Source organism: Dermacentor silvarum, chromosome 1, assembly GCF_013339745.2.
Source record: "Dermacentor silvarum isolate Dsil-2018 chromosome 1, BIME_Dsil_1.4, whole genome shotgun sequence".
NCBI classification, from domain to species: domain Eukaryota; kingdom Metazoa; phylum Arthropoda; class Arachnida; order Ixodida; family Ixodidae; genus Dermacentor; species Dermacentor silvarum.
This window is the reverse complement of record NC_051154.1, coordinates 213,622,793-213,638,140: the sequence shown is the minus strand read 5'-3', so window position 1 is coordinate 213,638,140 and position 15,348 is coordinate 213,622,793. Positions and strand designations below refer to the sequence as shown.

At 48.4% G+C, this 15,348-nt stretch overlaps 1 pseudogene; it reads right to left on the bottom strand.

Annotated features, from left to right (window-relative positions):
* Positions 1-1,642: 1,642 nt before the first annotated feature.
* On the bottom strand, positions 1,643-2,094 carry LOC119451373 (ataxin-8-like; annotated as a pseudogene).
* Between the last annotated feature and the right edge of the window lie 13,254 nt (positions 2,095-15,348).

The window sequence follows — 15,348 nt, the reverse complement described above, 5'->3', positions numbered from 1 at the left end:
TTGGTGGTGCGCTGTGTCAGCCGCACGATGAGCGCCAACATTTCTCGTTCCTTTTTCCTTTGATGCGAGAAACACATGCAAGAGAGAGAGAGAGAGATAATTGAGATGTGAAAGGCAGAGAGGTTAACCGGAAGATAGGTACGATAGTGATCTAAAGAAGGAAATGACGCTTAATTGTGCAACCCCTGAGGGTGCACGGCGAAGCGTCGAGGAAGATAGGTATCTAGTTTGGTATACCCTGCACTGCGGAAGGCGTAAGGGCAGACAGAAAGATAAAAAGGATAAGCACACACAGAGAAAGAGAGGGAGATAAAAACAAAAAAAAGAACACGAACACACACGAAGGAACGCAGGAGTGTCACAATCGTTCAACTAGATCCTTTGACCAGCGTAACTTTAGTAGCGCCTTTGTCGACTTCTTTATGTGAAGACCGTATCAGCCGGCACTCCAAGATCGTCTGATCAGAAAGTGGCCGGTAGTCGAGGGGCGCGAACGCCCTCACAAGCGACTGTCTCTGGAAACTGTAGCGAGGACAATAGCAGAGGACATGTCCGAAAGCTTCCTCGCTTCCGCAACTGTCACAGGCAGCACTGTCAGCCGTTCCGATGCGCAAGCAAATGCGAAAATGCGTAAAAAATACTCGGAGCCACAGTGGGCAGAGAACAGTTGTTTCGATTCGGGATAGTGCAGATGGAATGCGGAGTCGGAGAAATGGGTCCAGGCGGTAAATATGATTATACCGGAAACCTGGCGTGTTCCGCATGGATTGTGTGATATCACTTCGCGAGTATGCGAAGCTTTGCTGCTGGATCGGTTCTTGATAGTGCTATGGCCTCCTTCACCGGCAAAAAAGTGCCCCTGATTATGCGCAGCTTTTTTGTCTCAAGGAATACACGCAGATACATGTATAGGGGCACCGGCTCGGAAGCATCACTCACACCCTGCCTATGTATGGAAATTCAGGAGTCGACCAGGGACCGAATTCAGAAAGGTTTTTGTTAGGACTGCTCGTCTTTGCGTTAGGCTGCATGGTCGCCTTAGCTATTGTAATTGGTCCGCGCCTGGTCGTGCGTTCATGCACAAAGCGCTATACCGTATATGAAGCGTAGCACTACTGCGTGAAAATACGGCCCCGTATTCCCATAGCTCTTGATTAACAAAGCGGTTATTCTTCATCGACTGGTTCTTAGTGGTGTTCCCATTGAAAATTCAGAAATAGACAAACTGTCCTTAAAATATTTTGAAACGGTACTGAAGCTTTCGAGCCTATTTAGTTGTTAGTGCGGGTAATAATTGTCATCGAGATTACTGGTTCACGACGCAATCGTCTGAATGCACTGCCGACATCACAATAAGCTATACCCTTGCGCTTGTTCTCATCTTGAGCCGGTTTTCGATGCACTGTATGGCCGCAATGACAATTAAGGCGGGGAATATAGTCCAAAAGCAACAACATCGCCGCTGCAGCAGCAGCACGATGTTGTTGCTGCAGCAGCAGCAGCAACAACAACAACAGCAGCACCAGCACCAGCATCACCAGCAGCGCCAGGAGCACCAGCACCAGCAGCTACTGCTGCTACTGCTGCTGCTGCTGCTGCTGCGCTGCTGCTGCGGCTGCTGCTGCTGCTGCTGCTGCTGCTGCTGCTGCTGCTGCTGCTGCTGCTGCTGCTGCTGCTGCTGCTGCTGCTGCTGCTGCTGCTGCTGCTGCTGCTGCTGCTGCTGCTGCTGCTGCTGCTGCTGCTGCTGCTGCTGCTGCTGCTGCTGCTGCTGCTGCTGCTGCTGCTGCTGCCTGCTGCTGCTGCTGCTGCTGCTGCTGCTGCTGCTGCTGCTGCTTGCTGCTGCTGCTGCTGCTGCTGCTGCTGCTGCTGCTGCTGCTGCTGCGCTGCTGCTGCTGCTGCTGCTGCTGCTGCTGCTGCTGCTGCTGCTGCTGCCTGCGCTGTGCTGCTGCTGCTGCTGCTGCTGCTGCTGCTGCTGCTGCTGCTGCTGCTGCTGCTGCTGCTGCTGCTGCTGCTGCTGCTGCTGCTGCTGCTGCTGCTGCTCTGCTGCTGCGCTGCGGATGCTGCGCGCTGCTGCTCTGCTGCTGCTGCTGCTGCTGCTGCTGCTGCTGCTGCTGCTGCTGCTGCTCACATGAAATGTGCACGACAGCTGTATAGTGTCTCCTCTATAGATTACAGCGGGTATACCTTGGCCTACATGACTCGATTTAAAACGCGTATTGCAATCAGCGTACGAAATAATATAACTGCGAGTCACCCATTATAATGGCCATCACTGAATAAGCTGTAGAGCGCTACATGTATTGTATACATGACCATGGCGCACGACTTTGGCCATTGTATGTAACGATTAGGCAGCTACGGTAATCATGAAAGAAAGATTATTGCAGTGGTCTGCGGTTCTATACAAGACGAGAACAACAATTAGAAGAAGGAATACGAGGAGGACAAGAACGAGAAAGTTTTCGTAATTATTCTTTTCAGTGTCTCAAGAAACCTGTCTTTAGAATGCCTCCATGGAAGTAACCTAGCTTCAAATATCGCCTGAAACCATGCGGTAGAGTGCGCGGGCGCATGGCGTTGCGAACGCATTCGTTCTCCCCCACGAAGCCATTTAGCGATTTCACCGTACTGCACGGAATCGGCGAGAGAGAAAATAGTCGGCCGCCCACAGAAGCATCCTGCATCTTGTGACGTCAACTTCCTGGGCGCTGACGTGTTGCCCGCGATGGCGCGGACGCGCGTTGGCGTACTCCATGGTGTACACGCCGAGGAGAAGCGAAGGAATATGCGAACGGCGGGCGTTTACGTGCGCGTGCTTCAGAACGGCCTTGTTCCATCGAAGGGAAACAGACAGGAGTGAAACTGTCAAGAGGGCTTTCCTATTTGACATCCATAGTCTCTCGATTGAGACAGCGTTATGCCAGTTTTTTTTTTTTTTTTTTGTGTGTGTGTGTGTGTATATTGAACTGCATTATTTAGGCCAACCTCGTGGCAAACGGCCCGTGCGGACTTGCCGATATAAATATCGGGATATTCTTGCGTTGAGAATCTGCGCCTTATAAATTTATTAGTTTCGGGTTCAGTCGTGGCTAAGCCAAACTGTCGACTCGAATCCGCAAGGGTCCAAGCCTCGATCGCTTCCGTATTGCGCCGTGATGGGGAACAATACAGCGGAAAGTCGCACAAGCTGATTGACTCGCGGACTTTTTTTTTTAAACTGTTCGAGTATATAGCTCTCCTATGTTTCCAAAACACACATTAGCTTCCCGTGTCCGTCAACAAAGACTGCTCTCTCTTTGGAGACATGTGGCGCAATCGCATGTTGCGCCTGTGTGCGTGCTACGACCACCGACCAAGATTTATCTGCTCGTATAAATCTTGCGCCGACTGCGCAGCTATGCACCGACATCGGGCGCCTGTGGCATACTTGACGAAAGGAACACACTAAGCGCCTCAGTGTACGTATAGCGTAAAAACAGCGCAGTTCGAAGATGCGACGGATTTGCGCGCTTTTTGCCGTCCAGTTTTTAGCATGGCGCTTCTGGGGCCGTATAACTAAAGTCCCTATATAGGAAAAGTACCGCCATCCTTTGATCAATGCCAATTCTCTCTCTCTCCTGTTTCTCCGATTGTACGATGATAGCGCGCGCTTTCACTTCTTTATATTTTTTTTTTTCGCCTCAGAGCCATGTTGAAAGTCACTCCGCGCAGCCGCAGTCGCCGGCGGCGGCAGCGGCGCGCGCCCTTCCTGAAAGCTTCCTGGCGCCCTTCCTGGCGCCCCTAGGACTTTCTAGGGGCGCCACCGTCGACTTGCTTTCGCAAGCAAAAAGCAAAGAAAAAAAGAAGCGCTTTAGGAGAGGAGACGGCGGAGGAAAGAGTAGATGGCGGTACTTTTACTATATACGGATTTTACGTATAACGTTAAGCGTTTCCATTGTGATTTTATTCCAATCGCCTGACGTCAAATTTGCGTAACCGCCGACGCAACCATCGGGTGGTGACGCGCATCGCAGTTTGAACAGCCCAATCAAACGCTCTCCTTGTTGAGAGGAGGTCACTTTCGTTTGCTTTGTAATCAAATGGCATTGCCTACCTTCACAGGCTTTTCTTATCTAATTGATGGACAAAAGGCGAGGAGCGCGCCAAAGTGGAGAAGGTTTCGGTGGGTCCAAGCTAGCGCACAGAAAGCAGATAACCGGATGAGGAGGGCGGTGCCGGCGTCTGCGAATGCGCCGCTTCCCGCGCTTAGCTTGCGGTATCTGATCGAAAATCGCCGCGGCGTGCAAAGGATGGTTAAAAAATGCTGCTAGAATGGATCCTCAGCGAAGAAAAGTTGGCAAAGCGATGTCGTATTACTTTCGAAAAGGCTCGATAACGTTACGCTGCCGCGCAAAACATTCTTATTACACGCAGGAAAATCCATTCGCACCGGTAGTTCCCAGTATACCCAGTGCCAGAGTGATCGGTGGGCACCCGTCTTATTTTCCGTCCGACACGGGGCAGTCTCCGGCTGTTCCGAAAGAAAAAAGATCCAGCTTTGTTCGGCCTAATAATGCATCTTTTAGTGCGTACACGTCACTCTGACGTGTGACATTCCGCGGTTTTCTGACGTCGCGTGACAAAAAGGGGAAGTGGGCGCGCGGCAGAAACATTTTTGACCCATAGCGGATGGCTAATGGCAAAAAAGGCGTAGAATTGAAATGAATTTTTTTTCTTAGGCCTAATTAGGTATGTTTAACCAATCGTTGAGGGCTTGGCCAGAAATGGAATAGAAACAGATTGGAATAGCTTTAACGTTAGAGCGCACCATGCGGCCTAATTAACAAAGCCTTTCGTTCGTGAGAACTTGTCATTATTTGGTGCACGGGCTGCCTTCGCTAATAACATGTTACCTGTCATGATTGGATGGCGCATTTTCGTACGAACCATTCGAGCGTGTACGAACTGCTCTCGGAGTATACCGGTGCCGTTCTTGTTTCTTTCCTTGTTTTCCTATGCAATCAGCTTGCACCATGACCAGCCCTATATAGTACCGCTTTCTGGATGAAATTAACAGCGTAATTACAACAGTACCACTTATCTATTATAGGCTCAATTGTTCGGAAGGAAAGAGCCAGTCAATCGTGACGTTAGACAGATTAGAGCGGTTTAGTATAGAGTAAGTATACCATCATGGCTACACGCAAAGAAATAGCGTGGTTAGACTGCGCATGCACAAAACGCTACGGCAGCTTTGCGCGTTGCGTGCCTCCGGTATTTTTTTTTTTTTAATTTAGCGTGAGACGCTAGCGCTAGCAAAGACTGTTTAGCGCGGAAAACACGGCTTTGCTGAGACTGTTTAGCGCGGAAAACACGGCTTTGCTGAGACTGTTTAGAGCGGAAAACACGGCTTTGCTGCGACAGCTGCCAGCTTCGGATCTGTCATGTCGTCGTCCTGCTTGCGCTGTTTCGTCCATTCATTTCCAATAAATGCTTGTATTTCTTGTAGATTTGTGTCATGATGCGTCGACAGCAAAGTATTGGTGACCACTGGGCGCTGCTTCCGAAGTCCGTTTGCAATTTTTCGGCGCTTTATGTAGCTTAACAAGAACGGCGCTGTACTACGTAGCTGGACATATCCTCCGCCATTTGGCGGCGTGCATGCGCCGCAAGCCACAAGTGGTGCCATATATCAGAGGTTATATATTACGAACGTGTGCTGTTAGTACAACCTAAATTTTATTACCAGCATCAACATTTGCGGAAAACCAAAGTGCGGTCGTGTGCACCGTGGTCACCGCTATGTCGATGATACGGATACACAAAGGTCGCGTCAATTACTATCCCAAAGCTACAGTAACTGCTTGTCCGAGCCGAGGTGGCTGGTGCCTTCTTGTGCGCTGTCTTTCCGCGTGCTTTGTACTACAGGACGCGTAATCTCAAGTTTCGGAGACGCGTTGAAGAGAGAGGCAGCACGAAGCATTCGCTGCCCAATGTCAGCGCTATTCATTACGTCAGCGTCGCGACAGCGAGTGTTCGCGGTCAGCGAGCGAGATCTGTTCGTGCTATAGCCTGTGCGCGCGACACCATGCTCGTTAATTTTATTACTAAGCGAATGTTTACTGAAACCTATACGGTCGATAAAACTACTACTTTTACTTCGTGTAGTTGTCTGATATTTTGCTATCGTTTCTCCTTAAATTTTAATGCGACACTGAAACTTTTTCTGAATACATAATCCTAGACAATGTATTCGACGAACACAATCTACAGAATTCTGTATTCGTGTGATACACATATGGGCCCGTCGTTTAAGTTTGTGTTCTTGAGATGATGGTAAAAATATCAAAGAACTAATATTTGGCCTTGCAACGTACCGCGGTGTTGCGACCTTGCTGTGCTGATTCTTGCTGTGATGACGTATGATGACATTGTGCGAGGACGTACGAGTCTGTCGCGTTTCGTGTACTCATGCGTGATACTTTCATCGTGTTATGAAAATTTGCATAGTGCACAAGCAAGGAGCTGGCCGACCTAGTTCCCTTAACATTGCTGTTACACGCTACGTTTTACTATAAGCCTAACAACATAGTATATGCGGCAGTAAGTTGCTATATAGCTTTATGTTAGTAACTACTTCGAAGTTGTTTTAGGTTTCCTTTTTTTTTTCAAAGTTCCCCTGTACGCACCCAACCATCTACAACCATGCCTTCTCGTTCTGCCGATCTGTCTGTGAAAGTTCTCCCATGCGCAGTTCTAAAAAAACCGGCGTTGCCAAGCGAACAAAAGATTACGAAGCACTGAAATGCGCAAAATCTGGAAAAAAATGGTGTTACAGAGACACTTTGGGTAGAAGGGACGGCGAGTAACACATCAAATGTACGCGCTTTACACGCACCCTCTGTAACCTGTTCCTTCTCAAGACAGGGATTCGAGTGCGCGCGGGCGTCAGGGTATCATTAGTCCTTTTTTTTTTTTAGCTTCGTAAGTATTCATCGTCTTGACAGCTGCGTCAAAAGAGGCTATTTTACAAGGTGGTCCGCACAAGACTCCAAGATGAACTACCACCGGTGCACATCAGTCCTACAATAGAGCTTCACCATTCAGCTTGAGTGGAAAATTGGCTCACTAACGTCAAGGAACATTCACTCGCATAGGCCGACATTGTGCGAAAATTAGACGGTGCAAATACGTTTCTATTGTATACTAAAATTGAGACAGAAAGAGAGAGAAGTGATGGAAAGGCAGGGAGGTCAACCAGACGCACGTTCGATTTGTTACCTTACGAAGGGGGAAGGAGGTTACAGCATGAAAAGAAAGAAAGGAGAGGAAGCACTGACGGTGTCACTTCGTCCGAAGGTGCCCACCGAAACTACACTCGCTCACTGAGGTTTGCAGACTTCACAAACTGCAGTAATTCACTTATCGCTTTGGCCTTGTGAGTAATGTGGCCACTGTACAAGTATACTTTTGTCACCGTAAATTATCTTGATTCCAGATGATCTAACGTGGTGCTGGTCGTCATAGTGGAGACAGATGCAGAGGCGATGTTTGATAGAGTTCTCAAATCCGCAACTGTAGCAGGAAGGTACGTCACTTATCCCAATGAGGAATGAATAGCTCTTTGTGAATGCCACACGCAACCACAAGCGGCAAAATAATGTTACATCTCAGCTGGAAAGGCCTTGTGGTAACTGCAGCTTCATGAAAGGATCGATAATTAGTTGTAATATATCCTTCGTGCTAACCTATCGATTTTTTTAATGTTAACCGCTAGCTAAAGCAAATGATGATGATGAATGATGATGATGATGATGATGATGATTGCTTTTGTATTAAATGTGAGGTAGGAGAGGTTGGCATCATAGGTGACCTTGACGCACACTACTCCTAGCTTAGGCAAACACAGAGAGAGAGAGAGAGAGATTCATTTACCGAAAGGCAGAGATGTCGGCCTGAGCTATAGCTATACGCAAACAGTACGTAGCAAAGATACGCCGGCTCAAACAATCAAGCAAGCAAACAAGACATAATATTGAAATAAAATGCAAATAAAAGTCGGCAAGTGCTAACATATAGTTCCCATAAAGTTCAAATTCGCACATTGTATGTCACAACACACACAATGACAACGGCGATGATGATGATGATGATGATGATGATGATGATGATTATGATGATGATGATGATGATGATTAAACAAGCTGTGGTTGTAGGCGCGTTATAACCGCAGCATGCAGAAGGAAATGACGGTGGGAAATCCAATGACACAGCCGTACTCGTAAAGAGTGAGAGCGTATATCTGTGAGAATGGCATGTACAATTTTGCACCTCCTGCATCTGCGCGGGAAGCGACAGCACTTGAGTAGCCCTACCAGCGGTACGAGAAAACATTGTACCGAAAGCCGGATGCAGCGGCCTTTATTAGGAGACCTATCTTATTGTGTCAATGCCCTACCATAGCTCGGGCAGCACAGGGGGAAATAATGCCCTCACCGCAGTATGACAGAATAAACGGCACACATAATTGTGCACGTTAGGAAGCATAATGGCACTACAGCAGAGACAAGCGTCTTCCTCCCGAGAAAGTCGAAGATACCTCTTATCGTCAGTAATTTGATTCTAGATACGGTAAAAATAGTACTGATCCCATGTGCATTTGGCTACAGATAGGAGATTGATATCTCCGCGTGCGGGTATCGGGTTGCACGTGTCTTCGAGTCTGCCCAGAGAGCAAATGACGAGGAAAGGCAAAGAGCAGGTGCACGCTAAGTGGGCTCAACTCATCAGGAACACAATCGCTTTTCGCAAACGGTGTGCTGCACGCGAGACTGGTTTTTCCTTTTCTTTTCTCTTCTCCCCCCCCCCCCCCTCCAATGCGGGATACGCCCGAATACCCCCTTTATTGGAGTTTTCTTTTGTATTCTTTCGCTATGGCGAACGAAATTGCGAAGCGCAGGGTGCACGCGCAAATCCTGCATTCAGCTTCTTCCAAAACGAGTGCCTTTTCACCTCTAGGCGGCTTCCTTAAACACGATCGAACAAAGCAAGTCCTGGCAGGAGGCCGTGCCATGGCTCGCCACGTGTTTACACTGACTTGCACGAGTAGCACAGAAACCGCACGAAGACCTATACCCCGTTTCGTTAAACTACAGAACGGGGAAACTTGCCGGTACTTGAGGAAATAGATGCCGCGCGGCTCACCGACGAAGACCGATCAAAGCCACTCATGCGTTCGCCAATACACACCGCCTTCCCGGAGTCCTCGCGGAGTTCTTGGCCGTTTTACATATAAATAGCTGCGTATATGCGTTCATGCGTACACACTTTTATATACAATTTCCAAGAAATTCATTTTAACCCAAGCTCATGACTTACCAGTACTTTCTCGCGCTGTGAAGGCTGAACTGAACTGAACGAAGAAGTAAATATCAATATTTCAAGGACGGCTCCTGCCGCTCCCAGCCGTATTAAAAAGAAGAAAAGAATTCACGAATCGAAGTTGAACTATGGGAATAAACCGATAAATGTCGAGTCGAGTATTGCCAGCCGATTTTCATTCTGTGGATTGAATATGAGGCGTGAAACGCCCGAAGCCTTTCTTTTTCAACTTTTTTTTATTGATACTGCTTCGCAAAATTTGCCTAACGTCTACGCTCAGGTCTCAGGCGACCCCAACTGTAGGTCGGTGCGTACATCCGCCCAGGCAGGTGGCCGATTCCGCTAAGCGCCCCTTGACTAGATAATCACGACACATCTTTGATGACACTATAGCCTAGCTGTGCTCTGAAAGTGTTACAAGACTACAGCAGAAGCGTTACTCACAAGCGTAATTGTGGAATGTAGCGAAACCAGGCACCACAGGTGTATGTACACTTTGCCGATCCCACAGACTTTTTTCTCTATTCTTTTCTATTTCCCCCCCCCTTTTTTTATCACAGTTCACGTTCTGAAATCCAATGCCAATTTCAATCCGACGTGCATTTCTTGCAACAAAAGTATTTTTGTAAGGTTTGTCAGCGTTGTTGAGCCCCAGACAAGAACCCAGTAATGTACCGGGTGTGCAAAATTAAGCTTTACAGAATTTTCAAAAATCGCCTGTGGCAGGTAGCATAATTCTTATTGTTGAGTTGGGTTATTCGAAGTGGCGGACATTAGTAGCACAAGAAATTGGAACACATATTAAACTAATTACCAAAAATTGACTAATGAACTTTTTAACTAATTACTTTACGACACATATTGCAATTTACTAATTGTAGCCGGTGAGTTTGCAAGACGATGCATCCACTTGAAATGAATTTCCAGGCTGACACCAGTTTCGAGATATTATTTCCCAAAGTGTGGGACGAAATACATGGGCGTTCCAGTTATTTTCGTGCTTCAATGTGTATAAAACAGCATTTTGGTAAAAAAGTAAGTGGGACAACAGTGCACTTTCACGGCGAGTTTGATGGCGCATATCTCCAAACTGGTGTCATTCTGGAGAATCATTCCAAGTGGATACGCCTGACAAGCTCACCGGCTACAATTCGTAAATTGCAATATGTGTCGAAAAGTAATTAACTGGGAAACTAATTAGTGATTTTTTGTTAATTAGTTGAATATGCGTTTCGATTTCTCGTGCTACTAATGTCGGCCTCATCGAATAACCCAGCTCAATGATACGAATTATGTTACCTGCCACAGGCGATTTCTAAAAATTCCAGTAAAACTTAAAAATGAACACCCTGTATAATAGAGAAGACTAATGAAAAATACAGCTGCAGTTTGCCACCGCAGTGGCATAAGCGTGCGAAATCTATTCAGATTCAGACCGAAGTCAGAGCTCTTTCATGACTTCGACATGTACAAGAGGAGGAGGAGGCTTGCTGGCTGCAGGCCTAGCCTTGCAAGACAGCATGCAATTTCTTCGACTTGTACAGCTCACCCTTCTGTTCGATTATTAAGGGCGAAGAAGTAAATATCAATATTTCTGAACAATTGGGAGAAACGCTCGCCGCAATATATCGAAGTGTGCGAACGCCTGCGAGATTCGAAAAACTGGTTGGCCGGAGCTCTGCACCCCCGGTCCAGCGTCTCTGTCAATAGACGCGCGAGTGCCCTTGAATGCACGGCTTGCTGGCTGTAGATGTCTCTAAAACGCACGCGCAGCATCGGCTTTACTGAGTCGTCGTCCGTGCCAGCGCATTTCAGTGCCACGGGCTGTTCTCACTTACCTGTGGCGATTTCTCTTACTCGCGGGACGCCACTTCGAACTCGAGCTCAAGTCTTTTTTCTTTTAACCCCTTCCATAACGTTTTGTTTAACTTTAATTCTGAACTTAAGTCGCCACCTGAACTTTTCGAAGTTGAGGGTAACACCGCTCCTCAACAGAAATACGTGCACTCCTTCGCGCGATTTAGGGTCGCGAGGAGTTTCTCGACAAGGACTACTCGATCTCCCCGCCTTCCGGCAACCGCTGAAGAATACGTGGTTAAAAGATATATATATAGTTTAGGAATCGTCGCGGAGCGTCGTTTGATGCACAGCTACCATAAACCTCAGTCACGTCGTGCCTCAGTCGAAGAACGGCGCTGTTATATCTCGCACATATAGAAGCGGCACCTTTATTGCATGGGAGGAAGGCGTCGAAGAGATGACGCCCCTGCCCTGAGATGACACCGCAAGCGTCGCCTTCTGGACGCGGTACCTCACGACCAGCGGTCTAACTGTGACGCATGCTCGCGGTGGCGTTATAAGATTGCCGAAGTTCTCGTCGTCTTGCCGTCCTTTATTTTTTGCAGTCGTTCCCCGCATTCGGCTAACTCAGACGCCAACGGCATCGTGCCTGGCGTCTTGCGCGCTGATCTCTTTGTTCCTTTCTGCTTTTTTTTTTTTTTTTTTTTTTTTTTGTCCTTGTGAGAGGCCGCCGCAGCAGCGTGAAAGAGGAAACAGCGGTTCGCGGGATGCCACACGTTCAAGGAGACGCGTTCCGGTCCTGTCGCTGTCACTTCGGCCCCGACGCGCGCAGGGAGGCGAGACCGGTATGTGCAGCGAACGCCGACCCGCTGTGTTACCGATATAAGCCGGAACAGGAAGGAATAGCGCGCATGTCCAGCCAATGTGGAAAATAAAAGAGCGAGGAAGCTCCGCCGAAACTGGGCATGCCGAGGCGTCGGTGCGCACGCGCTCGTGGTGCACGCAGGCGATGCGATTTACACGAAGGGGAAAAAAAATTAAATTGAACGGCTGATTGTAACCATATTTACGGGTGTGGAACGAAGGCGCGGTGGCATTCGTTGCTACGTTGATAGAACAAATAGTGAGAGAGCGAAAAAAAAAGAGCAAGCAAGCAAACAAACGAACAGCGGAAAAATTGCTGTCCACCCTGCGCCACCGATGTATACCGCGGGCTAAAATACGTAAGTTTATTTTGCCAACACCAGATGTATTCACTTCGCTAAGAGAAGTTATGCACATATATATCGACGCTTATAAAGCGGCTCTTTATTTATGCAGCGCCAGGCTGCTTTCGACTAAACGTAAATTCTTAACGCATGTTTATATTGTCTGGAAAAGTTGTACAGCCTACTAGTGTCGTAGTTATTTATTTATTTATTTATTTATTTATTTATTTATTTATTTATTTATTTATTTATTTATTTATTTATTTATTTATTTATTTATTTATTTATTAAGCACCGAATGCACCCAGTTGTTCTTACGGGGGACCGAAACAAAATGCCCTAATGTACAGGGGCACTGGCAGCGTTTCTGCCATGACTCGTGCCTGGTGCTGCGGAATATAGTACTTGTTATGCGGAAAGGCATCTGTGTGTGCGTGCGTGCGTACATGTGCGTGTGTCACGAGGACAGCGCGAGTCAATATTCGCGTTCGCTTGGGATCGTGTCGTTAACCTAGCTAAGACGAGCACCAAATCCAATTCGCCATACAGGTGCCAAGCGTGTTTCTGCAAACGATTGTAGACGATCGATGTCGCACATTGTCATCTTACCAATTTCACGGCACCAAGGACTTATCCTTAATTATAGAGAGCCAATGCGCAGAGTGCCGGTGTCTCTTCTGCATTTGCGCACACGATCGGCATGTAGTCCGCGGTGTTCTGACCGCAGAGTATACGCGCTCAAAAGCTACTCGCGGCGACCGAGCGATGCGACCACGTAGATACACAACGCATTCACATACTACAAGGCAGCTGTGTCGATCTTAAAAACCTGGACCTGGACGTGTGCATGCTTCGTGCAAACACGAATCCATTCTTTTCCGTGCGTAGGTGTTTCTTCAGTTGTGAACGAACAGCGGTAATTTTGCGCGCAGCTGAACGGCCCCGGTCTGTTTACCGGAACTGCTTCACCCTCCCAGTTTTACAGCTATATGTCCGCGCGTTCGACGTGCCTCGATTGCTTCCATGTCCATCAGAGACACCTATTTCAAGTGGCAAAGTCCGGGGACAGAGCCCGTTCATATAATCCCAGACACTGTGTGCGGGGCACGCCACAAAGCTTTCCCACGTCCCCGTATTCGTGGGAGAGCCTCGGCCAGCTCGGTACCGCGCCAGTTGCTCTCCACTGCGCGCGGCGAAATGATCCGATATCGCTGCACAGGAGGAAGAATCGGCAGAAATTATAGCCGCATAGCTGAGCCCTATACGAGGATCCATTGTGCGCTCTGGACATGCAGCGACAATCAGTCGTGCAATCGACAAGGAATCCGCTTTCGGTTGCTCAAGGGTCGATTCATAAGCCTGCCGCCGCCATGGCTCTCTCCCCAGCCGTTGATTCGCGCGAGAGCAGGGCAGCTAAGCCGGCCAACGACGTAGACAGAGAGCTAACCGACAGTACGCCCAGCGGGCATGCCTCAGACGACATGCCGGGCGCATAAAGATAAAAGAAAGAGAAATAAAAGAATTAAAAAAAAACGTTTGCATACGCACAAGCAGCACAATAGGTGAATTTCAGAATACCACGGAAGGAAGTGTCGTCGCCGCATATGCCTCCGCTGTTGCTGCACATACGGTACCTTCGCATATTCCGTATGCGCAGAGCACCACGAATGTTGGCTCCTGTGTTGATGCTTTATTCGTCCGTCACTTTTCAATCTCCGAAGCGCCGGGGGAGGCCCGCGCGAAAGTGAGCGAACGTGTCTATGACGGGCGTTGGAGGAAAAGTTCGGGTCAACGGCGCCGATGACGCCTCGGCCGGGCTGCCTCCTGCATGCACGATCACGCGCAGCTCGCGCGATGCCCGGCTGCGTATATTGCTACCGCGACCACGGATCAGGCGTGTCTATGCGACGAGGGCGGCTCGCGCATGGGAACGCAACTACAGCGAAACGAGCGTGTGACGAGGAAATGGCGGTCACACGAGTTTTCAGTGCGGCCGCAGAAGTTCTGGTTCGTCGTAGCTCAGCAGAAAGCAAATAACGGGACACTCGCCGGCATGCACGACGGTGTCGCTGTTTCCTCGAGACATACGGGCTAAAAAGCAGAGACAACTATAACACCATCACCCTAGCCATTTGTGTATAAACCTACTCCAGGTCATGGTGTCATACAGAAAGCTGCCGACCGTTGCCTATACCACGAGCCTGTTGGTCCTGGGAAATACTTACACCGTGGTCCTGGTATAGGCGCACATATGATTCTATTGGTCGTGAGCCTATTATCGTCGTACGGGAAGCCGCGGATTATTGCGGCAACGAATTGAAGCGGTTGGAGGAGAAATAGCAAGAAGTGTTTCTTTTTTACACCACAACACTTATGATTGCGCAAGCAAAGACACCGTCCAGTATTTCAAGATATTCACGAGGTTGTTGCCTTCCTAGGTGAGGATGGTGTCACGGGCAATGATGTACGATGGGCCCTACAAGGAGCGACCGCTAGCAGAGCCATGCGCCACCGATTCGTTACGTGCAAAACGCCGGCGTCTTGCCTCTTGCTCGTATACTTCGGGACAAGCATCCACTCGTGGCATCCCTCCAGTATCTTGTCGCAAATCATGGCTACGTTGCTAAAACGTAAACGTAGCCGGGGTACTTACACCTATGCATGTGCAAATGACACAAAAAATGAGGGAGAAAAGGAAGCCTAGCACTTGTATGCGTGAATGGGCCTGAGCAGTAGTGTGTGCCCGCGCAAACGTTGTAAATATGAGAATAGACATCACGCTAGGCGGCTAATGGGTGTGTCACATGGAGCCTCTACATATCTACGACTTTCTATGTACGCGTTTCTGACCTCGCGCGAACCCATGGAGAAGCCGAAAACCTAAGAAAAGCACACCAAAACGGAATAAGGTACAATGCATATCAGTCTTGTTTTGACACACAAGTTTTTATCATAGAGGGAGAAAATGGTGATTATAATG